This window comes from Macaca nemestrina, chromosome 18, assembly GCF_043159975.1.
Source record: "Macaca nemestrina isolate mMacNem1 chromosome 18, mMacNem.hap1, whole genome shotgun sequence".
Taxonomy (NCBI): Eukaryota; Metazoa; Chordata; class Mammalia; order Primates; family Cercopithecidae; genus Macaca; species Macaca nemestrina.
This window is the reverse complement of record NC_092142.1, coordinates 84787093-84814794: the sequence shown is the minus strand read 5'-3', so window position 1 is coordinate 84814794 and position 27702 is coordinate 84787093. Positions and strand designations below refer to the sequence as shown.

The window sequence follows — 27702 nt, the reverse complement described above, 5'->3', positions numbered from 1 at the left end:
ACAAAAAACTATCTGGACATGGTTGAACACACCTGTGGTCCCAGCTACTTGGGAGACTGAGGTGGGAGGATCCCTTGAGTACAGGAGGTCGAGGCTGCAAGTGAGCCGGGATTGCACCATTGCACTCCAGCCTGGGCGGCAGAGCGGGACCTCGACTCAAAACAAACAAAACAGGCGGCAGTTGCTCCACCTGTCCTGAAGGACTTGGAGGCCTGGGTAGTCCTCAACAGCAGGAGGCGCTAAGGAGTATTCTCAACTATTCAGGAAGTGGCAATTTAAGGGTGTGGCACAGTCCCTCGTAATCACTGTTCACCAATCCAAGGACACTCTATCACATTTTACACTCTTAGCAACCCATTTCTATTTCTATTTAAGTTGCACTCCTTAGAACAATTTTAATCCATTTATAATTCAGTGTTTATTTTGTCCAGCATGCTGGGTTCTACATTCCTCCCTTAGGAAACTGTTATTATAATTGCCATGCCAACCATCTGGCATGTAAAGATCTGCTGAGCACACCACCTCCCAGAAGACATCCTGGGATGGTTCTTAGGGGTAGAGGTCAGGGGAGGTTGAGTAGGATTGGTGGGGAGATCTCCAGGGTCATGTTTTGAAATGCATTCTGTATTTGCTTTGGTAGTAACATGTGACACCCTTTGTTACTTCTCAAAAAGTTTTGCTCCAAAGATGCTGACCTTGCTGACATGGACAGTGGCCCCAGCGGGGAACTAGGCTCCTTCCTGCAAATTCCAGGCTAGGCTGAGCGTGACCAACCCAGGAGAATGTGCTTCCTCTGGGTCACGCGACCAAACAAGGGTGACTATGGGACGGGAATAACATGTTTCACGAAAGTTCCCAAGTTCTCGACAAACAGGTTATAATTTTTCTTACATTGGAGTTGAACAAATATCCCTATAAACATAGACACAAACGTCCTCATCAAAATATGAGCAACTCAAAAGCCTGTACAGTAAGGCTAGTACACCATCACCAAATAGCATTTATTCCTGGAATGCAAATTTAAATCAACACTAAAAAAATCCATCAATGTAATCCACTATACTAACAGACTAAAGAATAAAAACCACATTATTGTCTCAATCAATGTAGAAAATGCAATTGTCTAAATCCAACATTCATTCATGATAAAAAAAAAAAAAAAGAAAAGAAAAAAAAAACTTTCAGCAAACTAGAAATATAAAGAAACTTCTCCAACCCAGTAAAGGACACCTACAAAAAGGTTACAACTAACCTTACACTAAATGTTGAAAAGCAGAATGCTTTCCCTGAAGTCCAAGAACAAGGCAGCGAGACGTCCGCCCTCACCCTAGAGAAGTGAAAACTTATGCCTACCCAAAACCCTGTACATAAAACTTACAGCAACTTTATTCATAATCACTAAAAGTCAAAAACAACCCAAATGCCCTTCAGTGGGAACAGATAAACAAACTGTGGTACATCCATCAAATGAAATACCACCAGCAAACAGAACAAACTATTGACATGGGCAACAATATGGATGAATCTGAAATACCGTAAGCTAAGTGAAAGAAGCCAGACACAAAAGATTACATAATGTACAATTCCATGTTTATGACATTCTCGAAATGGCAAAACTACAGGGAGAGAGATCAGCCCAGGCTACCATGCAGTAGGTGTGGAGGGGGGCCTGACTGCAGAGGAGCTGCCCCAGGAGCTCTGGGAGGTGGAACTTTTCTGTATCCTAATGCATCTCCACTAAGGCATGCAGCGCTGTGAATGTGTCGAAACTTAAAGAACTGCTCACCAAAACACAAGTGAATTTTACTACATGTAAATTTTGGAATAAATTTTATAAAAGCTAGCAAAACACACACAAACATTTCCTGGCCATCCTCCTATGTGTGTAGTCTTACAGATAAACTTGAGAATAATGTGTTAGGAAGAAAGAAAGAGAAATAAAAAGAGACAGAGAGAGAGAGAAAGGGAAAGAGGTGAAGAAAGAAAGAAAAACAGAGAAAGAAGAAAGAAAGAAAGAAAGAAAGAAAGAAAGAAAGAAAGAAAGAAAGAAAGAAAGAAAGAAAGAAAGAAAGAAAGAAAGAAAGAAAGGAAGAAAGAAAGAGAAAGAAAGAAAGAAAGAGAGAGAGGAGGGGAGCGGAGGGGAGGGGAGGGGAGAGGAGGGGAAGGGATAGGAGAGAGAGGAGAGCAGAGGCAGCAGAGGGAGAGGGAGAAAGAGAAAGGAAAGAAAGAAAGAGGAGGGAAGAGGAGGGGAGGGGAGAGGAGAGGAGGGGAGAGATGGGAAGGGGAGGGGAAGAGATAGGAGAGGAGAGGACAGCAGAGGCAGCAGAGGGAGAGGGAGAAAGAGAAAGAGAGGAAAAAAAGAAAGAAAGAAAAAGAAAGAAAGAAAGAAAGAAAGAAAGAAAGAAAGAGAGAGAGAGAGAGAGAGAGAGAAAGAAAGAAAGAAAGAAAGAAAGAAAGAAAGAAAGAAAGAAAGAAAGAAAGAAAGAAAGAAAGAAAGAAAGAAAGAAAGAAAGAAAGAAAGAAAGAAAGGGAAGGGAACGGAAAGGAAAGGTAGTTAGTTCACTGGTAATGTTCTGAAAACGGCATTACATTGATAGATAATTTATGGGGAATTGACATCTTTTCAATGTAAATCTTTCTTCCCAAGAACAAGTCATCTTTTGTGCTCCTTAATGGAGTGTCTTCAATTTTTTTCACTTTGGGTCCAGCACATACTTTCCATGAAATTTTCCCAAGTTGTTTTTGTTGCTATTGTGAATGAACTCTTTTTTCTATTACAATTTTTGAATTCTCATTATTAGTATGTACAGATTACTGAGTTCCTATTCTGTAACTGGCTGCCTCATTGGCCTCCCTTGTTGTCATTAATATCAGTTATTAATTAATATGATGTTACATAGGCTGACATCATTCACAAATAGCAACTGTCTTTTTCTACTGTTTATATGTCAACTTCCCCTTTCTAATGACGATGACTAACACTTTGAAAACAATGGCAAGTAATCTCACTTTTATTTTCTAAGTTTCACCCACATGTAGGAGATAAAACAGCTGTTCAGCTTTTTGCCCTCAATCATCATTTTCTCTGACCTAAAGGATAGTGAGCCCTGTATACAGTTACGTCTCTATTTCTCACAACAGTTTTTTATTGATTAAAAATTGGTGGTTCATCAGGATTGAAAATGTAAAAAAAAAAAAAAAAAAAAAAAAAAGATCATTCCCAAATCCCCCAGCTCTAACAAATCGATGGTCTGTGCCCTCCGCTACTCCTTGTCTGAGCTCATCTTGCACAACATTTCCTCAGGTTGTGATCACAGCCTAGGAAACGTCTGTTCAAAGGCGGAAAGCACTCCCTGGATTTTACATCCAAACTCCAGGACCGAGGCAGCCACCTGGGCACATTCCCGCCTTGCCATTAGAGAGGGGGTTAGGAGAGTTGATAACAGGAAAGAAAGTTATGGGCTCCACTAAAGAGCGACCGAGATGACAGGAAGGAAAGGGGCTGGGCGTGCCAGCTGGCCCTGAATTCCCTCACATTCCCCAAAGATGACAAGGCTAGCAAGGAAAAGAAGAAGCAACACAGCCCCAGAGCCTGCAACATGGCCAGTCCAGGCGGGTGATCCAGGAGAACGGCTCCAGTTTCTTCCTGTCAGCCACCAGCTGCCAGACCTCGATCAACTCCCCTTAGCAGAAAGCGCAAGTTGAACACTGAGGAGGCTTCAGTGCTAATTGCGTGTATCTATTTCTTGGGGAAAACAGGGCAACTGGGATGGGGGTTGGGCCAACAGAGCAAGAAAACTGAGAAGCAATTCCAGATTATTCAAAATCATGAAATTGCACCATCTTTGTGCTGGGAATGACCCTAGGAATGACCTAGCATAACTTCCCAATTTTTGCAGGAATCCCCTCTTAACAGCGTCTTTGAATTATTCCAGTAATAATAGAGGTGCTATCTCACAAAGCAGTTTGTTTTTCGATGGTTTAATGTTTAGCAAACTCTCTTAAATTGAAATAAAATCGGTTCCAATTCAAAACTTGAAGTGGGGCTATCATCTGTAACGAGACAGAGTACAGCTCCTCGTTCTAGCACAGAGCTTTTTCTCTTGTTTTGACATTTGGTGAATTCACTGACATTTATGAAGAATTCCTCTAACATATGGCATATTGTCATATGGATTTACATCGAGAAAAATCTATATTCTGTTCTTAAGTGGGAGTCTCATAACCACAGGTTATATCAAAAAAAAAAATCTATTGTACATTGTTTTAAATTAAAAAAAAAAAAATTTAAATGGTGAATAAATTTCAAGGTAGTCCAAAAGAAAATAAGGAAATTTCCAATGCAATTTTCTCACCATTCTATTACAAAACAGGAAAAAATGACTAAGGAAGGGGAAAATATTATCTTCATTTTCATTTTCTATTGCTGCTATAAAAAATTACCAAAAACTGAGTGGCTTTAAACCACACAAACGTATTATCTTACTGGAGGTCAGAATTCCAATATGAGGCTCACGGGGCTAAAATCCAGGTGTGGGCAGGGCTGGTTCCTTCTGGAAGTTCCAGTGGAGAATCTGTTTCCTTGTCTTTTCTTTTCTGGCTTCCAGAGGCTGCCTGCATTCCTTGACTCATGGCCCCTTCCTCTGTCTTCAAAGCCAGCAGTGCTACCTCCCTGACCCTGCTCCCATAGTCACATCTCACCCTGTCTCTCTCCTGCTTCCCTCTCCACAGTGAAGAGCCTTTGTGGCTATGCTGGGCCCACCTGGATAATACGGGATCATCTCCCATCTCCAGGTCACCAGATGAGAACTCTTAATTCTGTCTGCATCCTTAATTCCTCTTTGCCAGGTACATATTCACAGGTCCAGGGATTAAGAGGTGGACATCTTTAAAGGACCTTTGTTTTCCCTACCACAAGTATCTCTTCAATTGTTGATACTTGACAAAAAGATGTGATCAGAGGAAGACAAGCAAGTGTATTCCTTGTTTGTCCTCCTCTGATCACATCTGTCAACAGTGCAAGTGAGCATCTGGAGACTTGCAGGAACGTCGGTGGTGGTATTCTGGTCAGTCCCCATCTCCGCAGTCTCGCTTCAGTGCTCTGGCTTCCTTTGGCCTTGCTGTCATCACTGCCTCTCTCAGCTGCTAAGAGCTTTTCAGTGAAATGAAAAGGAAGAGGCTGATTTTTCTCAAGGGAAATGGGCAAGATTTAAAATAAATCAAGAAAGAGGGGGTTTTTGTTGTTTGTTTTGTTTTGTTGAGATGAAGTCTCGCTCTGTCACCCCGGCTGGAGTGCAGTGTTGTGATCTCGGCTCACTGCAACCTCTACCTCCCAGGTTCAAGCGAGTCTTATGCCTCAGCCTCCCTTGTAGCTGGGCTTACAGGTGCACATCACCACACCTGGTTAATTTTTTGGTTTGGAGTTTTTTTTTTTTTTTTTTAGTAAACACAGGGTTTCACCATGTTGGCCAGGCTGGTATTGAACTCCTGGCCTCAGGTGATCCACCCACCTTAGGCTCCCAAAGTGTTGGGATTACAGGCATGAGCCATTGGGCCTGGCCAAGAGGGGTTTAAAAGTGTGCATTTAATATCACAGGTGAGCAGCAACTATCTGGGTCTGGTGGTGCCAGGGCAAGAAGAATTTATCAAGACAGTTGTTGGTAAAGAAAAGCAGATTTATTAGAGAAAGTATGAAAATATGTTGTAAGGGAGCAATGGGCAGGCCAGCAAGAGAGGAGCTGGCTGCAAGGAGACAAAGGCTTGCTGGAGACTTTATAGGATGGTGCTTGTGCTGTGTCCTGGAGAGAGCGACATGCAGTACTGATAACACCAAGGTTGCAGTGAGCTAACTTGCAGATGTCTGACAATAAGTTGGGTGCAGGAGGGCTATATGTCCTGGACCATGAAGAAAGGCAGGCTTGTGGCTTGCCTGCTTTTTCTTTTTGCTTTTCCTCAGTTCCACCAGTCTAACTCTGTTTCCCCAATTAGGACTCCACATTTGAAAAAGAATGGAAGCAACCGAGGCTGAATGAAGCCTTTGGAAGGAAGGCTGGGGAGACCCATGCTCCTGATCCTCCGCAGTGGAAGGAAGGACATGAGGGTGGGGGAGCTGATGGATGAGAGGCTCCCCACTCCCCTCTTGGGGCCCTTCACTTCCAGGAGAGGGTGTTGGGGTGGTCAGATCACAGAGGGAAGTGTCCACACACTCTCCTTCCTGGTGCGTGTGAATCAGACTGAACTGATGCTGACTTCTAGAAAACCCTACAGACCAAAGCTGAGAAAACCCTCTTTTAAAAATTGTAAGTAGCTTCAGTCTAGAAAAGGGGTATTGTTCAAACTCGTTAGATGAGAACCCAGAGCCTCAGAAAGAGCAGATTTGTCACAGAAGAAAGCAACAGGGACCACAAGGCACCCTGAGGCTGCTGTGGGGCATCCTGAGGACAGCTGACCCCAGCCCTGTGTCCTGTCCATGGGTCTTAAGTGGCAGTTCTAGAAGTGGCAGTTCAAACTCATGCTGTTCAAGGGTCAACTGTATGAAAATATGAGTTTTAGGCCTGGTGCAGTGGCTCACACGTGTAATCCCAGGATTTTGGGAGGCCAAGTTGGGTGAGTCGCTTGAGCCCAGGAGTTCAAGACCAGCCTGTGCAACATGGCAAAACCCTGTCTCTTAAAAAAAAAAAAAAAAAAAAGGAAAAAAAGTAAAATATGGGTTTTAAGCTGGGTGCAGTGGCTCATGAGTGTAATCCCAGCACTTTGGGAGGCTGAGGTGGGTGGGTCACCTGAGGTCAAGAGTTCGAAACCAGCCTGGCCAACACAGTGAAACCCCATCTTTACTAAAAATACAAAAATTAGCCAGACGAGTCCCAGCTACTCGGGAGGCTGAAGCAGGAGAATGACTTGAACCCAGGAGGTGAAGGTTGCAGTGAGCCAAGAGCCACTGCACTCCAGCTTGGGTGACAGAGCAAGACTTCATCTCAAATATATATATATATACACACACACACACACATATACATATATATACATACATACATATATATACACACACACATATTTATATATGGGTTTTAGGGTGATAAGAATATAAGTGCCTTTTTGCCTTTTTTTTTTTTTTGGCATTGTTACATTGTTTTTTCAGCTACATTTGGTGTTACCGTTTTTCCAAAAAGAAGGTGTATCTTACTTTTTCTAGTAAAACCAGAATAGACTAAAAATAGAACCACACATAAATAGTCAGTGGATTTTCTGCAAAGATGACAAGATGACAGACAATTCAATGAGGAAAGAATCCTCTTTTCAGCTGATGATATTAGATGTGATATTGAGTATCCATATAGGAAAAAAGTAAATCGCAACTCTTCTATTGTATACAAAAGTTAACTCAGAATAGGTCTAAGACATAAATTTAAGAGCTACAATTATAAAACTTATAGAAAAAAAAAACAGGAGAAAAATCTAAGTGACCTTGGATTAATCAAAGATTTCTTAAACAGGACACAAAAAGCACAAACTAGAATATTTACGAAATAGGACTTCATAAATTGTTTTTAATTTTTGCACTTCAAATGCCACTGTTAAGAAAATGAAAAGGCAAGCCACAAAAAATATTTGCAAAACATATATCTGACAAAGACTGCATGCTGAACATATAAAGAGCTCTTGTTGCTCAATAAAGAAAATAAACAGCTTAATTTTTGTAATGGCCGTATGACCTAAACAGATACTTCGTGGAAGAAAATATACAGGCGGCAAGCAAGCACTTAAAACCATCATCAGTCCTCAGGCAAATGCAAATTAAAACCACAAATAAATATCCCAATATGGTCACTGGGATGGTTAAAATGTTTTAAACTGATAATACCAAGTGCTGCCAAGGATGTGGAACAACTGAAACTCTCACATGTTGATGGCAAGGATGCAAAACTATGCAGCCACTTTGGAAAGCAGATTGTCAGTTCCTTAGAAAGTTAAACATAAACTTATCCTGTGACCCAGGAATTCCACTTATAAGTACTCTCACCTCCCACCAAAAAAAAAAAAAAAAAACAGAAAACAAGAAAACATATGTCCGCATTAACACCTATTAACATGTGTTTGTTTGGGTTTTTTGTCAGTCATTCTCTTTTTGTATTTCTTTTATTTTACTTTCAATAGTTTTACGGGAACAGGTGGCCTTTGATTACATGAACAAGTTCTTCAGTGGTGATTTCTGACATTTTGGTGCACTCATCACCCTAGCAGTGTACACTGCACCCAATGTGTGGTCTTTTATGCCTCACCCCGCTTCCACCCTTCCCCACCAAGTCATTCTTACGCTTTTTCATTCTCATGGCTTAGCTCCCACTTACAAGTAAGAATATACAATATTTGGTTTTCCGTTTCTGAATTACTTCACTTAGAATAATGGCCTCCAACTCCGTTCAAGTTGCTGCAAAAACCATTATTTCATACTGTTTTATGGCTGAGTAGTATCTCCATGGCGTATATATACACCACATTTTCTTTATCCACTCGTTGGTTGGTGGGCATTTAGGTTGGGTCTGTATTTTTGCCATTGCAAATTGTGCTGCTATAAACATACATATGCAAGTGTCTTTTTCACATAATGACTTCTTTTCCTCTGGGTAGATACCTAGTAGTGGGGTTGCTGCATCGAACGGTAGTTCTACTTTCAGTTCTTTAAGGAATCACCATACTGTTTTCCATAGTGAACACCTGTTAGCATGTTTATAGAAGCTTTGTTCATAATGGCCAAGGGAAATAACCTCGCTATCACCTGGCAAGTGAATAAGCGCACTGTGGCTGTATTGGTCCCTTTTCATACTGCTATAAAGAACTGCCAAGCCTGGGTAATTCATAAAGGAAAAAGATTTAATTGACTCACAGTTCAGCATGGCTGGGGAGGCTTTGGGGAACTTACAGTCATGGTGGAAGGTGAAGAGGAGGCAAGACATTCTTCACATGACAGCAGGAAGGAGAAGTGCCGAGAGAAGGCGGAAGAGCCCCTTATAAAACTATGAGATCTCATGAGAATTCACTCACTACCGTGAAAACAGCACGGGGTAAACCGTCCCCATAATTTCTCAGTTACCTCCACCTGGCCTCTCCCTTGATATGTGGGGATTAAGGGGATTACAATTCAAGTTGAGATTTGGGTGGGGACACAAAGCCAAATCATATCAGTGGCATATCCATAACCTGGAATACCGCACAGAAATAAAGGGAACGGACTACTTACACAAACGTCAATATAACAATACAGATGGCTCTTCAAAGCATTATATTAAGTGTGAAAAAAAAAAAAAAAGAGACTAAATACTGTAAGATTCCATTTGGCTACAATTCTTAAAACGGGCAAACCAATGATGGAAAGCAGATCTGTGTTTGCAGGGCGCTGGGACAGAGCGTGGGTTCATTACAAAGGGGAATGACAGGACCTTCTGGAATGATGGGAATATTCTAGGTCATTACTGTGGTGGTTACAAAACTTACCAAATTGTACATCTAAAATTAGTGGGTTCTGGCTGATCGCGGTGGCTCATGCCTGTCATCCTAGCACTTTGGGTGGCCAAGGAGGGCAGATCACCTGAAGTCAGGAGTTTGAGACCAGCCTGGCCAACATAGTGAAACCCTGTTTCTACTAAAAATACAAAAATTAGCCAGGCACGGTGTTGCATGCCTGTAATCCCAGCTACCCAGGAAGCTGAGGCAGAAGAATCACTGGAACCTGGGAGGCAGAGGCTGCAGTGAGCTGAGATCGAGCCACTGCACTCCAGTCTGGGTGACAGAGCGAGACTCTGTCTCAAATAAATAAAAAAATAAAATTGGTGGGCTTTATTGTACATAAGTTATGGCTTGGCAAAGCTGACCCCCAAAAATCACCATGCAGTGGAAGCCACTGACATGCCTATAACCAAGGTCAAGTCCATATCCTGTGGCCACCAGGAGGCTGCCAGTGGGGAAGTAAGATTTCAGTTTCGTTTTCCCAGAGGATTCCTCTAAATCTAGGTGAGCAAAAGCAAAACATGCCGCAGAAACTTTACAGTTTTCCTGACACCTCCTCCCCACCCCCATGCCCCAGCCAGCTCGTGGCAGCTCTCTCATCATGAGCGTCTCAGTTTCTCTTCTTCCGAGAGGGATCTGACCACGTGGTCAAAGGCGTGTTGGTTCTCAGCGGCCACATCAGCGTGTACTTTCCAAGCTGCATTCTCCAATGAGCAGCCAGGACCTGCAGCCTGGGCCATCTGTGTCTGCTCCCGTGAATGCTGACCTGCATCCTTTGCTTCCAGGTGGCACATGACCGAAAAGTGTATCCAGGGCAGACATGGCAAGAGCAGGGTTCTCCATGGGTGGCATCCGCGGGTGGGAAGGGAACATCACAGCCAGGAGCACAGCTCAGACCGCAGCTTCCAGGAAGCCACTGCTACCCTTGGAAATAGCACAGTGGACCCCAAGACAGGGCCTGTCACTGTCCCCAATTCCTCCTCCCTCAAGACAGAGCTGCCCCGTTACCCAGTCTAACAGGAGCGTGTGTGGCCGTCCCTCCACTGCCAAACCAATGAACATTTTCAGGATTTCTTTGCTTTTCTCCACACCAGGTGAGTCTTCATCCCTTTGCTTCCTTGAACACACAGACTGGACTCTCCTTATCCATCTCTCCTGCTCCAACGTCTGTTCCTCACTTCCGCAGCAGCCAGGCCCCAGTCTCACCTGGAAAGGCAGAAGTCCACCAAGACAGCAAGGCCCACCTGGCTCTCTCTTTTTTTTTTTTTTTTTTTTGCTTTTGTTTTCTTTTGTTTTTTTGTTTTTGGGGATTTTTTTTTGAGACGGAGTCTTGCTCTGTCGCTAAGGTTAGAGTCCAGTGGCACGATCCCGGCTCACTGCAACCTCCACCTCCTGCGTTCAAGTGATTCCCCTGCCTCAGCCTCCTGAATAGCTGGGACTACAGCCACCTGCCACCACACCTGGCTGATTTTGTATTTTAGTAGAGATGAGGTTTCACCGTGTTGGCCAGGATGGTCTTGATCTCCTGACCTCATGATCCGCCTGCCTCGGCCACCCAAAGTGCTGAGATTATAGGCATGAGCCACCGCGCCCGGCCTCACCTGGCTATTTTGTGCTTTGCCCACCCATAGATCCCATGGAAGGCCGGAAGGAGCCCATGTGGGGCCAAGCCCCCAAGAGACAGCTCCCAGCCGGCGAGATGCCCACCTCTGTAGTGAGAGTCGAGTGGGTGAGGAATGCAAACATGAGAGCACTCCACATAGACAAGGTAACGTCAGGTCCCAGAGCCCAGATATGAGCCCTTTCCATTTTCTAAACTCACCCAAAGGCTAGCTGGCCACATTGTGCACCACTAGTTGCAGCTCAAGAAAATTAAACATGGGGCTTTTCCACTGCAGAAATTCCCAGTCAAAGGAGGAGCTTTCCTGCCGAGCCCGAGTGGAGGTGAATGAGACTCACGTCCTCCCAGCTTCAGCCACTCCTCGGAGCCCCATCAGGCCCTCTCCTCCTGGGCACTGTGGGCACTGGGGGCTGGGTCATTGTGGCAGGGCTGCCCTGGGCACTGTAAGATGATGAGCAAGATCCTGGCCTCGACCCACCAGATGCCAGTAGCAACCCCCAGCTGTGACAACCAAAAACACACCGAGACATTGGCGAGTGTCCCCCGTGGGGTGCTATCACCTCCTATTGAAAACCACTGAATTACGTTTCTTCCTTTTACTTCGGTCTCCTTTAAATCTTTTTCCTTCTGCTCCCTGCAGCCTCTGCTCCCCAACCTTCCAGCCTGTCCCCATGCTGCAGTCCCCCTTGGCGTGTTCTGCAGCCTGCAAACCCGAAGAGGAGAGCTCCCCTCGACAGCAGCAGAGGCGAGAGTCCTCCCACGTGAGCGCCCCCAAGGCAGGGTCCTAAGGAAGCCTGGTGGTGTCTAACACAATGGAGTGCTGCTGTCCTTGGGGAGGTGGCAGTCCAGCAGAGAATGGCACTGGCCTGCCACCTGCCTGCTCTGTGTCACCCACATTTCCTCAGCACCAGCTGGGGGCCTTCCAGCTCAGGGGGCACCCACCCCTCTCCCACTGATCCTCAGGCACTCCACAAGGTCTGAGCAGCAAAGGCCCAACACACCAGAAATTTCTAGGAAGGCCTTTTCCTGACACATCCTTAGGTAGCGGAGTCGTTGGATGCAAAAGGAACTGATATGAAAGGAAACCGAATATCAGGCACCACTTCCCATCAGAGGGACATCCCAGGCAGGGAACTGGGGAGTCCCTTGTGCTGCCTGAGTCACAAGCGTAGCCCATAAAAGGCCTTGAGGACACACCTGTCAGAGCAGCCCACAACACAGACAGAAACTTAGCCTGCAAATCTCTCGGTCCCTGGTATTTTCCCATTGTCTATTTTCATGGGGAAGGACAAATCAGAATGGATCCTAATCCCCAGGTCTGAACGGGAAGTCACTTTTGAGCTGGCTTGCTATTCTCCTGTCTCAGTGGACCTGCTACAGACTGGGGTTTCTTGACTTATGTGCCCGTGAACCACTGCCTGTCTGGCGTGCGGGAGACGTGCACTGTGTACGTCTGCGATGCTGATGGCACCTCGCCCTCCAGCTTGAGGTTGTGGGTAGTGAGTGCTGTGTTCAGACAGTGGTTCCAAGTGGAAGATCAGGTCTTGGACAAACAGCCTGAGGGCCTGGACGTTCATGCCCCCTCCCCTCCTGCTCCTTGACATTGCCACCTGAGATCATATTAGAGCTCAGGACAGCCGTGGAGGAAGCAGGAGGCCATTTACCTGGGTTCACTGAGAACATTCTAGATGTCCGGTGTGTCCCTGAGCTCCTTCACTCCCACCTCTGATGTGGCCACCCTCAGTCCACAGCGGGAGGTCCCACCCACTCTGCAGAAAAGGAAGGGGAACTTCTTCCCACAGAGGCCTGGCAAACACCAAGCCTGGAGAAAAGCACTCTGCTCCTCCACGCCGGTGCCCAGCAGCTGAACACAACCGAGGGGCCCCCTCTGCAATGGGACCTTGGCCCCCAGTAAACCTGCCCGCCCTTCCTCTGTCCTAGACAACCCTCCCCCAGCCTCCAGCGGCCCCGTGGCCTTACCGCTATTTCACCGAGTAAACAGAAGGAGCAAAGGAGAAGGTGCATGGCATCCCTGAGACCCAAGTGGAGGAGCAGGGCTTGGCCGAGGGGCTGGGATCCACCTGAAACAGGATCTTCATGGAAGGTTGCTTCCCCAACCCCAAGCTGCTCTGGTGCCAGCTCACCAGGCCTGGCACTGCCCACAGCATGACATCACGTAAAGAGACCTCAATGGTCACATAAGTGTCACCCCAAGACGGGTTGGAAAGCCCCTGGGTTTAGAGCATGATGTCGGTCTTTCTTCCTCTCTTATTGGACAAATGCATGCCCAGGAAGGGGAAGGAAAGGATGAAAGGAGAGACATTGAGGAAAATTCAACCAACCTTCGTCTCTAGGATCCAGGAAGACAGCAATGAGGAAGAAAATGGAGTTTCTAACACAACCGGGGAGTGAGACGTCAAACACAGGTGCAGGATGACAAGTCGTGTCCTTCTATGAAGGGCAGGAACAAGAGAGAAAGTGGAGGAGGGAAAGTGGAAGATGGAGAGAGAAAAGAGAGGAAAGAGAGATGGAGAGGGAGAGGGAGACGGGATCAAGTTAAGGACTCTGAGATGGGGAGGTTATCCTGGAATCTCCAGGTGGGTCCAATGTACCCACAGCGTCCTTATAAGAGAGAGGCAGGGCCGGGCGCGGTGGCTCATGCCTGCAATCCCAGCACTTTGGGAGGCCAAGATGGGCAGATCACGAGGTCAGGAGGTTGAGATCATTCTGGCTAACGTGGTGAAACCCCGTCTCTACTAAAAATACAAAAAATTATCCGGCCGTGGAGGTGGGTAACTGCAGTCCCAGCTACTCGGGAGGCTGAGGCAGGAGAATGGCATGAACCCGGGAGGCAGAGCTTGCAGTGAGCCGAGATTGCACCACTGCACTCCAGCCAGGGCGACAGAGTGAGACTCCGTCTCAAAAAAAAAAAAAAAAAAAAAGAGAGAGAGAGAGCAAGGCATGAAAGCTAGAATCAGAGGAGATGTGACGAGGATTCAGAGGGGGTCATGGAGTTACCACATGGCTGGCTTTGGAACTGGAGGGAGGGCCACAAGCCAAGCAATACAGGCGGCCTCTAGAAGCTGGGGAAGGCAGGAACAGAAAGCATGCCCACTTACTGGGCTTGCATTTGTCCCATTACAGAAGAAGAAAGACTGATGTCACGCTCTCCTTGACAGCTGCCAGAAGGAACCAGCCATGCCGACACCTCTATCTTAGCTCAGTGAGACCCCTGCTGGACTTCTGACCACCAGAAACGGATAAGAGGATAAAAGTATGTTGTTTTAAGCCACAATATTTGTGGTCGTTGCAGGACCTTAAATGCCTCTTGTCTCAATCCATTCCCTGAATGACAAAAAATTAAAGAAGGAAAATCAGGTACGGCCAGGCGTGGTGGCTCACGCCTGTAATCCCAGCACTTTGGGAGGCTAAGCCGAGTGGATCACCTGAGGTCAGGAGTGAGACCAGCCTGACCATCATGGTGAAACCCCATCTCTACCAAAAATACAAAACATTAGCTGGGCCTTGTGGCACATGCCTGTAATCCCAGCTACTTGGGAGGCTGAGGTAGGAGAATCACTTGAACCTGGGAGGTGGAGGTTGCAGTGAGCCAAGATTGCACAACTGCACTCCAGCCTGGGCCACAGAGTGAGTCTCTGAAAAGAAAAAAAAAAAAGAAAGAAAGAGGAAAGAGAAAAGAGAAAAACAGGTGGTATCTCAAGGCAGCACCTGTAGGGGCCACATGAAATGCACAGGTAGAAAGCACATGGACAGCTGGCAGGTCTTGTCATTCCCAGCAGGGATTCAGCAAGAAACATCTCGGGCTGCTGGGACAGAAACATCCGGAACCAAAAGAAACACAGAAGATCTCCCAGCCCCGAAGACAAGAGCCATTTATCACATATACCACCTTGTGTCTGTTATGACCAACAGACCCACAAGAAAAGATGAAGTTTGGGGAACAGGTCAGCGCCCATGGATAATTGTTGTAGGTTTAGTAGGAGTCACACTTCATAGCTGTTGGAGTATTTCCTGATAGACTCTCTGTCAGGAGGAGTTCTACACCCAATAAACAATTAGGAAACATTTCAATTTAACCACAAGAGATTCTGAGTTTCTGTGACTTATGAGCCAGGCCCTAGGTGCTTTATAAAGACACCTGTTGGCCAGGCGCGGTGGCTCAAACCTATAATCCCAGCACTTTGGTAGGCCCAGGAGAGTGGATCACTTGAGGTCAGGAGTTTGAGACCAGCTTGGGCAACAGGGTGAAACCCCATCTCTACTAAAAATGCAAAAATTTGTGAGGTATGGTAGCGCACACCTGTGGTCCCAGCTACAGCTACTTGGGAGGCTGAGGCAGAAGAATTGCTTGAACCAGAGAGGTGGAGGTTGCAGTGAGCCGAGATCCTACCACTACACTCCAGCCTAGGCAACTATAGGAAGACTCCATCTCAAAACAAAACAAAATAAAACAAAACAAAAACACCTGTTGTTTGGTTTAGGGCCAGCCAGGTAATCTAGGCTGATCTCATCTCGAGATCCTTGACTTAGTTACATCTGCAAAGACAAATCACACTCTGGTCTGGGGGTTCGAACACAGGCATCTCTTTGGGAGGCCACCATTCAGCCCACTGTGGGCGGACCTGTACCTGGCAACAGGGCCAGGCTCCTCAGCACCCCAGATTTCCCCCTACTTCCCCCTCGGAATGAGCTTTCCATACCCTCAAGTGCCCCCCACAGAGGGGGTTTCAGGGGCAGTTCCAGCCTGGAGACCTAAGACAGGTGCTCCCATTTCCTGCCGGCCCACCCCAGGACCTCCTTTCTGCACACGGAGAAGGGCAGTGAGATCTTAGGTGAGACGCAAGGGCAGAAGGGAGACTCAACACCAGTGTGGAGGTCAGCAGAGCCTATCACATCTCTGAAACCTGCTTCTTCCTCCTGGCAACAGGGTGACAGCAAAGCCTGGCATGGCTGTCCTGTGTGAGAGGAGGATAAGCCTGGCGACTGTCATGATGTCACAGCTCCTGTAGACGTGGGCTACGCCTGTACGCCTGCCGAGAGCAACCCTGGAATTCAGGGGACATCAGGACCGGCTTGGTGGGGATATGCCTCCTCTACTTTGGACCCGTTAGAATCATTTTTCTCATCTGGTAAACAGAGCATCAGTACTTACCTCACCTGGGGACTAAATGGGATGTTTGGGAAGCCAATACCTGGCCCATAACCCACACTGACTCGATCGATTTTCAAAATTCTCTCTCCATAGTGTGGATTTCTTCTACCTCAAAGGCACAGGTTGTGTGCTTATTTTAGTACAGCATACATGGATAAGATAAATAACACATATACCTTAGAGAGAGAAATTATATCATACTTCAGGGGTCCATTTATCATGGCCAAAAAACCTTCAGCAAATGTGGAACTTACACCTTGAGGACAAAGAAAGACTTTCTCTCATCCTTAAGAAAGGCTGCCAGTGAATGTCTGTGCCATGCAAAGTATTTCCACAGTCATGTTTTATTTCATTGCAAATGATTGAAAGTATTGTGTTAGGATAATACATTCCTCAGTCCAGTAAATCAGACCGGCAACCTACATACGTCTCGCTGTGCAACCTACACACGTCTCGATGTGCAACCACGGCAGAGTTTCCCCTTCGCCCTCAGGGTCTTCTTTGTCCTGCACACGACACTTGACATCTGGCAACCTTGCAAGAACCAAGCGACGGTGCTGGTGTCTCCCTACTTCTAAACATCTGCAAACTTCATTTTCTTCTTAGACAAGCAGAAATATAAGTGGAAGGTCAAGTATTTTATTCTCTGACTCTAATGGGTCACCTGCCCCCTCTGGAGTGAGAGAGTTTAGAATCCTCCCATCCTGGGACACACTGGAGGAAGAGGTGGTTAGGGGGTGACAAGGTGGTCACTTCAGTGTGAGATCATCATCTGCTACAATTCAGGATACCAGGAAGGAGCACTGGTTGGCAGAGTCACAAGCATAGAGGGGACACACATGGTCTCTTGGCGCTGGGATACTCCTAGAAAACTCAGGGGCTTTTAGGAATTCCTATAGGGTGTTAGAGCAGTGTGCTGTCACAGAAAGGAGCAAAATCAGGAGTCCTAGGGTCAAGCCCTGACTCTGCTAGAAACTGGCCCATGTCATCAAGGTAGATTGCTGCAACAATGACTCCCTCCTGGCAACATGACTCGTGCTTCCCCGTATTCTCGCCCCCTGGTCATGTGGCTTTGCTGCCCCTCCCATCAACAAATGAAGTCTAGACCAGGCACGGCAGCTCATGCCTATAATCCCAGTTCTTCTGGAGGCCAATGCGTGTGGCTCACCTGAGGTCAGGAGTTCAAGACCAGCCTGGCCATCACGGCAAAACCCTGTCTCTACAAAAAATACAAAAATCAGCCGGGCATGTAGTACATGCCTGTAATCCTAGCTACTTGGGAGGTTGGGGCAGGAGAATCACTTGAACCCAGGAGGTAGAGGTTGTAGAGAGCCGAGATCCTGCCGTTGCATTCCAGTCTGGACAACAAGAGCGAAACTCTTTTGAAAGAATGAAAGAAAGAGAAAGAAAGAAAGAAAGAAAGAAAGAAAGAAAGAAAGAAAGAAAGAAAGAAAGAAAGAAAGAAAGAAAGAAAGAAAGAAGGAAGGAAGGAAGGAAGGAAGGAAGGAAGGAAGGAAGGAAGGAAGGAAGGAAGGAAGGAAGGAAGGAAGGAAGGAAGGAGAGAGAGAGAAAGAAAGAGAGAAAGGAAGGAAGAGAGGAGGAGAGGAGAGGAGAGGTGAAGAAAAGTCTAGACCAGGTGCTGTGGCTCATGCCTGTAATCCCAACACTTCGGGAGGCCAAGGTGGGAGGCTCACCTGAGGTCAGGAGTTCAAGAACAGCCTGGCCAACATGGCAAAACCCTGTCTCTACAAAAAATACAAAAATCAGCTGGGCGTGATGGCAGGCACCTATAGTCCCAGCTACTTGGTAGACTGAGGCAGGAGAATAGCTTGAACCCAGGAGGCAGAGGCTGCTGTGAGTGGAGATGGTGTTGCTGCACTCCAGCCTGAGCAAGAGAGCAAGACTTTTTCTCAAAATAAATAAATAAACAAATAGGTAGATAGATGATTGATAGAGAGAGAGAGAGAGAGAGAGAGAGATGATAGATAGATAAGGTCTATTTCCTCATTTCCCCCACTCCTTGCCCCTCTGGAGTAGCCTGTGACATGTTTTGACCAATAGAATGGAGTGGAAATGACCTGCAACTTCCAAAGCTGGAGAGCTCCTACTTTCATACATTCTCAGCATCATTTGAAGATGCTGAGATGAAAGCTTCTCATGGCTCCTGCCACACAAGTGAGCCCAGGTAAGATCAGCTGAAGAATCACTCAGTCAACCCACAGAATCTTGAAGAATAATTCATCATTGCTGTTTTAAGCCATGAAGTTTCAGGGTCATTTGTTATGCAGCAATGCTGACTGATACATCTTCCCAGTCTGTTTATTCCTCTTCTGCACATCTCAGTTTCTTCATCTAAAACATGAGTTTGAATTAGATGATCTCTAGGTTCCTAAAGCTCTGAAGCTCAGTCATGAGGAAAGGAGATAAATGTTTGCCACATCAATAAACAAAAAGATAGAAGATGCTAAGTCAAAGAGAGCAGTGCCTGGGAATAAGCATTGTCTCCTCTTGGCTGAAATCGGTCCCCTTCCATAGATGCTGCCAAGGAGGGCATAAAGTTTACCCCAGCTGCACACATGGAAGCATTGCACCCCATAGGATGTGGTGCAAGAGATAAGTGATCTCAGACATTAGCCACACAGTCCTACAGCCCTGCACTCATATCCTACCTCCACTGTGCCAGCCTTGTACCCTGACACAAAAGTCCCTTTGATCCTGAGCCTGCAGCCTCCTTTGCACAGTGCAGATAGAAGTATCCACCTCAAAGAGCTGTCACAAGGATTAAATGAGATGTATGAAGTAGCTGGTGCCTGGCAGGCATTGAAAGTGGCAGTTACAGTCTTTCCACTTCAACCCACAGGTGCCTGGAGATGACCACCTCCAACAGGCAGGAGGAAGAACTGTGATGGAACAAGCAGACAAGGAGTCAAGGTGCTTTCTATCATCCCTGCAACTTCAATGACTAGTATCATTAAGTACAGGAAGTCTTCATGCAAACTCTATGCGTGCTTAAGGAGGCAAGACTGTCAGAGGGTGCCACCCCTACCCCCCGCACCTACACGGACTGGTACAAACATTGTAGTAAGCCATGATGCACGACTCCAGCGTTGGTTGTACATTCCTCAGGGCCATAAGCCAGTGAACCTCGAGCTCCCCATTTTAGGTAAAAGGTACTTTCAAAGCAGCAGTCCTGGGTCACTGCTACTTCCCAGTGGTAGGGTCATTCTATTTTCTTCTAGCCCTTCTCTAAACTCTTAACTTCCCCATTAGAGGATATCATTGAGTTGAACTCTCATTTCAGGCTGATTTCCAGAAGGATTTAGACTCGCAGTTCTTCAAGTCTCTCTCACTAGAGTGAATATCTAATGGCTTCCATGATGCTTACCTTGGCTGTCTGTGTGCGGGAATCATGCATCAGCTCTAAGCGCTCCCTGCTGCATTTGACTTCCAAATTATAGCTGCCATTAGGGCCTGAAGTCCCAGTCTCTCAACCTAAATGTCTGCATGTTGTGAAATCGAGGGTATAAAGGGATGTTCAGAAAATAGCTTCTCCAACAGGGCTTCCTTCCTGTGGCCAATTTCATGTAGACATGTCACAATTGCAGGGGGGCAAAAAATGAGAGGTTAAAAAAATACGCTGGATTTGCTGAAAAAGTTATTTCTTGTAAAAGCTTCTCCCTTCCACTCAGGGAGAAAACAAACAAGCAGATTCCCCTTTGGTTTCCTAAATTTGTGAAGCTTAAGAAAACCCTCGCTTCAGCAAGAATCCTGTGACTAAGCCTGCAAGCCCCTGTCCAGCCCAGAGTCTATCAAACCAAACCCCAGGTTCTCACCCCTGGCTACATTCAGGACCTGTCCAGTCAGTTCTGTTTGAACACTTCCCATGACCTCAAAAAAAAAAAAAAAGAAAGAAAGAAAATGCAGTGGAATGGGATCCCTGCTGAGCTAGGCTGAGATTCAGGCAGATCTTCCATTTGTATTCAGTTAACTTGTTCCTGAATACAGCCTTTACAAAGTATTTTAGTTCACGTCACTCATGGCACCCCTCTGTTAGTTGTTGTCTGAAATGTCATTGTTTCATTATCACCCTTGAGTGACAGTTTAGCTGGATTTATTTGTTTTTTAGTTTTTTGCTTGTTTGTTTCTTTTTGAGATGAAGTTTCGCTCTTGTCACCCAGGCTAAAGTGCAGTGGTGTGATCTCAGCTCACTGCAACCTCCGCCTCCTGGGTTCAAGCAATTCTCCTGCCTCAGCCTCCCGAGTAGCTGGGATTACAGGCACCCGCCACCATGCCCGGCTAATTTTTGGTAGAGACGGGGTTTTCCTGTGTTGGCCAGGCTGGTCTCCAACTCCTGACCTCAAGTGATCCACCCACCTCAGCCTCCCAAAGTGCTGGGATTACAGGTGTGAGTCACCGCACCTGGCCTTAGCTGGGTTTAGATTCCAGCTTCACAGTTATTTTTGTGGCTCTCTTTGGAGATGTTCTTCTACTGTCTTTTGCATCTTACTGCCAGTAAGAATCCATGGGACACTGATCTGTGTCCCACTGGGGAGGGCTTTTCTCTCTGGCTGCTTGCAGACATTTCTTTGTCTCTGGTGTTCTGCAGTTTTGCTGCAATGCATCTAACTGTAGGTTTGTTTTTATTTGTCCTGCTTTGTCCTTGCTGGTTGGAAAAGTCATGTTCTTCATCACTTCTGGACCTTTGCGGATGTTCTCTCTCAGCACTGTCCTGTCTGTCCCGGAACCCTGATGAAACCTATGCTGGACTCCAAGACGCTGTAAACTCTTTTTAATGAGATTTTGCACCAAGTTTTTCATTCAGCTATTGTCTTATTCCTACAATTGTTTATTTTCTTATACCTTTAGTTTCGTTTGTGTATTTAATCATTTAAACATACTTATCATCTATCAGATTGCCTGATTATGTAAAGTTATTACGGCTCTAATCCTGTAGTATGTTGTCTGTAATCAGTTGGCTTATGATTATTGGAGACGATTACTGCATTAAGGTCTACCAAGAGAATTCACACAATTCTTGCTTTAGCTAAATATTTTCCATTATTCTCATGTTGTGAATAAGACAACTTAACGGTGGTCAATATTTTAAAATAATTATAAACTTAAAGGGAAAATAATCTCCTTCAGTTTATGGAGATAGTCATGTCACAGAGAAAGAAAAGGAAAATTATTCAACAACCAAATTCAAATGATGGAATAAATTTGAGCGATCATCTAATCCTTTACTTCTGTAAGGATCACAGAGTAAGTATTTTAGGCTCTGCAGAACATACAGTCTCTGTCACAACTCCTCAAATCTCTGTGCCAACACAGCCGTAGAGGCTGTGAACGAGTGAGTGTGGCTCTGTTCCTCTTTATCTTCAAAAACAGGAAAGGGACGGAATTGAGCCCACGAACCATAGTTTGCCAAACCCTGATCTAGTCCTGTGTCTTACTCAAAAGCAGGAACATTTTCCCAAAAAAATTCCTGGAAGCCTGTTTGAATACTTTCAGTGATGGAAAGCTCACCCCTTTATAAAGGCCTTGGGAAAATAGGAGTGTTAGTAACAACAGAAACGGTAGAAACCAATCTCCAAGTCCCTCAAATGATCAAGGATCATTAATGTCTATGAAAGAATTAGATTTTTCAAGGACCTTAATGTCTATGAAAGAGCTAGATTTATCTCTTACATCTACAAGTCTCCAGTCCCTCTGTAGTTTACAAATGGGAAAACAGAGGCTTAATGAGGTTAAATGATGCACCCACAGTGGCACAGCCCGCTTGCAGCAGGATGGGTTTTTGGGCCCCGAGTCAATGTTTATTTCCCCACACCACCTTAACAGGCTTTCTTGGCCAAAGAGCAGGGATGGAGATGATGATGGCGGTGATGGGGCGTGTGTGGGCCGGGGAGAGGGCTGCGGTGGGAAGATGGGGAAGAAGCCACGCCCCTGGCCACTGGTTTCTTATTTGATTACTCATCTGTAGAGAGATTGGAGACACATCACCTGACCCATCCGTCGATTCTCATCTGGCATCTAAAAGCACCAGAGTCAGTGCCGGGGAAAACACTGTTTAAAAATATTCCCAGTTTAATCTCAATCCCTCAAGCTTCATCTCTCGATAGGTGCCAGTGAGACTGTATTGACACCTACATCCAAACGTTTCCAGCTCAACAGCCCGTGACCTGCTTATCTGCAGGACCCAGCCCTCCCTTTGAGGACCTTTCTAACACCGCTGGGCGCCCCAGCAGACACCTGACGGAGCAGCCCAGGCTTCCAGCCCAGGGGATGCAAAATGGTGTCTCATCACGGTCCAGAGTTGTGCTCCCCGATCACCCTCCCATGTACTCATTGTGAATCAAACAACTTAACGGTGGTCAATATTTTAAAATAATTATAAACTTAAAGGGAAAATAATCTCCTTCAGTTTATGAAGATAGTCATGTCACAGAGAAAGCAAAGGAAAAGTATTAAACAACCAAATTCAAATGATGGAATAAATTTGAGCGATCATCTAATCCTTTACTTCTGTAAGGATCACAGAGTAAGTATTTTAGGTCTTCTGTGCGATGTCTGTTCCTGCCTTTTGCCCCCTTTTTTAATTGGGCTGTTTATGTTTTCTTACGACTTTGCAAGAGTTCTTTATATAGTCTTGCTACTAAACCTTTATGTGTGTGAAGACTATGTTCTCCCAGTGAGTAATCTGTCTTTTCCCTTTTTCTTCAAGCTTCTTTCAAAGAGCAAAAGTTCTTCGTTTTAACTCAATCGAACGGCTCCATCTTTTCTGGTGGAATATATCCTATTAGGAAGCCTTCCCTACTCTGGGTTTCGCTGAATCACACTGCGTAACAAACAAGTGGCTTACAGTCACAGACGTTTGTTGTCCTAGCTCATGGTCTGTGGGTTGGCAAGGGCATCCTAGGTAAGGCTGCAGGGCAGCTCCAGGTCTGGTCCCCAGGCCTCCCCTGGTGCTGGTGTCTACCTGGAGCATGCTGTTTTCACGGTAGGTGTCAGAAGAGCTGAAGACCAAGCCAGACCATGCAGACGCACTACGGCCCCGGCTTATGTCACCTCTGCCAAACTTTTTTTGATCAAGCAAGTGTCACAGTGTGTAGTAAAGAATTTGCCCTTAACCAAACGGAGACCTGACCTTTGCCCTCAACTTCTGGAGAGTCACTGCTAAGCCCTAGGGAGGCCATGCCTGATAAGAGTACCTGTTGGCATGAGGGCCTTGGGACAGCCAGATAGGACCAAAAAAAAAAAAGTGAGCCTTTGGATTCTTTTAGGACATTTTGGAGGGGAAAAAAATGTGGAACATGGTGAGTTTCGGGGGGATGGGTAGGACGGGGAGGAGGAAGTGTCAGGAAGTTGATGCCGAGTCTTAGGAGCCAAGAGGGAAGGATTGACTTAAATTAAGGTTAACCTCAAACACTCCAGGAAAGTCAGTGGATTTGCAGCTAGAACATCTCTCGTGCGGCCAAGAAGGCGGTTAGTAAAAGCAGAGGCCACGGTGCATTGCCCAGGAAGTCCAGGTCACTTTCTGATATCTCCTCCCTTTGACCTCACTACCCTACAAGGTGGAACTATTACTGTCCCTGTTCTGCAGATGAGGTGATGCTCAGAGAGGTCGAGTGACTTGTCCAAGACCGTGACCACGGGGGGGTGGAACTAGAACTTGAACTCACATCTCCTATGGACAAACCCCACTTTGCTTTCCAGTAAACCACTCCTATAGAGATGTGCCCACATTGTGGGACTGAGGAGCAGAGACAGAGCCAAAGGGCCCCAGATGAGAGGAGAAGAGAGGGAGAAACAGGCGTGGACGGTGCTGTCTGCAAACTCAACAACCAAGTGAAGGTGAAGGCAAAGGATGGAGCAGGTGGTATTGCAGAAGAGACTTACTCCTGTGTGAGTGACGAGGACACAATGCATTGTGTCACCTGCTGCTGAGGGGAGACACTTAGCTGTCCTTCCTCCCTCTTATAATTGAAGAGTCAGTGGTCCCAAGTGATACCCAGCTCCCAAGATACAGTAGAGGCAAGAGGTGCAGGGCACAGGCTTCAGAGTCAGAAGAACCTTGCTCTCAGCCTGGCTTTGTCACTTCCCAGCTTTATTGTCCTCGTCTGCAAGATGGGAATAGCACTGACGAGCTCACAGTTTAGAGTTAAGCCGCCACCACCAGGTGAGTTGGGGCTGCCCAGCACACCGGCACCCTGGGCAGTGCACAGAGCTCCCTGCAGGGCCGGGTTTCCACCCCTTGAGCAGGACCCTGCCAGTTCCACCCCTGCAGCATGGGTGCCCTTCTTCCGCCTCCTCCCTGCACTCAGAGGTGAATGCACAGTCTTTCTGCCGCTTCCCTCCAGACCTTGGTGTCCCGCTGCTGTCCCACCCTAAGCCTGTAGTCTAGGGCCCCAGCAATATCGGCTGGTGGGTTTTCTTTGCTCCTTCACGATACTCTTCTGGATCATCAGATTTCCAAGTTCCCCTGCCTGGCTGTAGGCCTGCCAGCTCTTCCATTTATAGTAGAATCTTGGTGTCTGAGATCAACTGCAACTTAGAGACCCTCCCTCCCAGCTCGGCCTTCTCCTGTGACCCGGAGTGTTCTCCCCAACTGCCCTCTCACTGGCCAGCTCCAAGGCTCAACGCAAAGAGTCAGGCTGCCCACGGCTGCCAAATCTGAAGCCGTCTTCCCGTCGTCTTTCCCAGAGAACCCTGCTGGCCCACACACCTTCTCCCACACCCCGGAAATCACCACCAGACTAGGGTCAGACACACAAGATGTCTCAAACCAACTTTAGTGAAATTGTCAAATCTGTTTTTCATGCATGAAGTCCCACCGTGCAACTCCCCAGGGGGAGACCCGGGAGCCCAGGCAGCCTGAGTGACTCACACAAGCCAGAAGTTTCTTCTTTCACAGATAAACCTGCCTTGTCCCAAGAGACGTCATCCGTATTAACTTTCTAGCCTTCCAGAGTCTTTGGGTTCCAGCTAACTTGGGTTCTGACATCCAAAGCTCTGGGAGGCATATTTATATTTAGCTTTTTTGTGATCCTGACAGTGTGTGGGCCAGCACGCCTTAGCTCCCGAAGGACTCTCATAAATATTTGTAGAAGAAAGAGAGTGAGGAAGGGAGAGCAAGACAGCAGTACGAAGGAAGAGAAAGACCCAGGGGGTCTCCTACAGGCGCACTGTTAGCCTGGCCAGTGTATAAATATGTGAGTACCAAAACTATACACATTTTTTTTGGAGACAGGGTCTTGCTCTGTCACCCAGGCTGGCGTACAGTGGTGCAATCTCGGCTCACTGCAACCTTGACCTCCCAAGCTCAAGCAGCCCTCCCAGCTCAGCCTCCCAAATAGCTGGGACCACTGGCTTCTACCACCACATCCAGTTAATTTTTTTTTTTTTTTTTTTTGTAGAGATGGGGCCTCGCAATGTTGCCCAGGCTGGTCTTGAACTCCCGGGCTGAAGTGATCCTCCCACCTTGGCCTCCCAAAGTGTTGGGATTACAGGTGTGAGTCACCATGCCACGCCCACTTTATTTATTTATTATTTTATTTTATTTTATTTTTGAGACAGAATCTGGCTCTGTTGCCCAGGCTGGAGTGCAGTGGTGCGATCTCGGCTCACTGCAAGCTCCACGTCCTGGGTTCACGCCATTCTCCTGCCTCAGCCTCCCAAGTAGCTGGGACTACAGGTGCCTGCCATCACGCCCGGCTAATTTTTTTGTATTTTTAGTAGAGATGGGGTTCACATGTTAGCCAGGATGGTCTCGACCTCCTGACCTCATGATCCACCTCCCAAAGTGCTGGGATTACAGGTGCAAGCCACAGCGCCCGGCCCGGGCCTACATTTTCTTTTCCTTAATAACAAGTCTGAAGGCAAAGGCCTTGAGGAAAAAGAAAAATGCGCCACGGCACTGGGGCAAAAATTGGGATTCAGACAAATTGCCTACAGGAACAAGTTCAGCGTCGCTGAGCTCAGAACGCAAGGCTTCCTCCTGGTTGAGAAGCATGTGTCCTGTGCTAAACATGTCAGGATACGATGGCAGCCTCGCCAGGCAAGGAAAGGAAATCCACGCGTCCTCACAAATCAGCAATGAAGCGAGCGGCAGCGTCTCCATCCAGCAAGCATCTGCACCCTCCACTCAGCTGCTCTCAGCCACACACATGGGCCTTTCTTGACCAACTGCAAGTACTGAAGGCGATGCCGGATTTATTTTAAAGGCAAATGTATTTCAATGAAATGAGCTGTCCCCCACCCCCCAAATCCTCTGTCAGCACTCCAAAATCTAAAAGTGAGAACTTTTTAAAAGCCACAGCAAATGGCAAATGTTAAACCTGTCAGACAAGGTCCGTAGCTAGACACACGCTCACTATACAACCCAGAGCTCCAGCCGCCTATCCATCTCTCCCATCCCACATGAGAGTTAACCTACATTTGACCTTCAAAAACCCACAGACACATAAACAGTGTGAGATAACACACAGCCCTGAGACGTCCGCTCTGAAGGGAGGCTGGCTGAGAACCTCAGAGAGGGAAGTGGCTGCATTGTTTAAATAGAGCGTGTTAGTCACTGAGTTCCAGCATGGTCTCCTCCCAACAGCTGCCTTTTGCTATATTATTAGAGCGAATGTGCTCTTGGCTCCAGAAACACGGGAAAAGGGTGCAATGAAGGGGTCAAAGTCATAATACCCAGGAGCAAAGAAGTAGAGACCAGGAGGAGACGGTGTTCGAGGAACACACTTGCAAAGCAGAGTCTGGTGTGTCTTGCTACACAATTGTCAGTAGCCTAAGAGTAGTACACAGACATTTCCATGACCTAAAAACTCAAGAGAGTGAAATGCAACATAGAAATCAACTGATTTGGGCCATGCACAGTGGCTCACCTCTGTAATCCCAGCACGTTGAAAAGCTGAGGTGAGCAGATCACCTGAGGCCAGGAGTTCGAGACCAGCCTGGGAAACATACCAAGACCCCAAATCTACAAAAAAAAAAAAAAAAAAAAAGAAAAGAAAACTATAATTGACGAGGCATGGTGGCTCACACCTGTACCCCTAGCTACTTGAGAGGCTGAGGTGGAATGATCCTTTGAGTCTGGGAGGTTGAGGCTACAGTGGGCCGTGATTGCCACTGCACTCCAGCCTGGGTGACGCAATGAGACCCCATCTCTAAAAAAAAAAAAAAAAAAAAGGAAGGAGGGAAGGAAGGAAGGAAGGAAGGAAGGAAAAGGAAGGAAGAAGGAGGGAGGGAGGAAGGAAGGGAGGGAGGGAGGGAGGAAAAAAAGGAAGGAAGGTAGGAAGGAAGGAGGGAAGGAAGGAAGGAATAAACCAATTTATAAAAGATCTGGAATTAGGCGTTTCTGTTGAAAAAGGGCCAGAGTTGAACCACTGACACCAGTGATGGA

The 27702-nt window shown here is 46.6% G+C and overlaps 1 protein-coding gene across 1 annotated transcript in view; it reads right to left on the bottom strand.

Moving 5' to 3' along the window:
- LOC105496801 (interferon regulatory factor 8) overlaps positions 1 to 19705 on the bottom strand; it is a 68117-nt gene extending 48412 nt beyond the window's left edge. The window contains exon 1 of the mRNA XM_071085055.1: positions 19684 to 19705. The gene's annotated coding sequence lies outside the window, so the exon portion shown is untranslated. The remainder of the gene's footprint in view (positions 1 to 19683) is intronic.
- Between the last annotated feature and the right edge of the window lie 7997 nt (positions 19706 to 27702).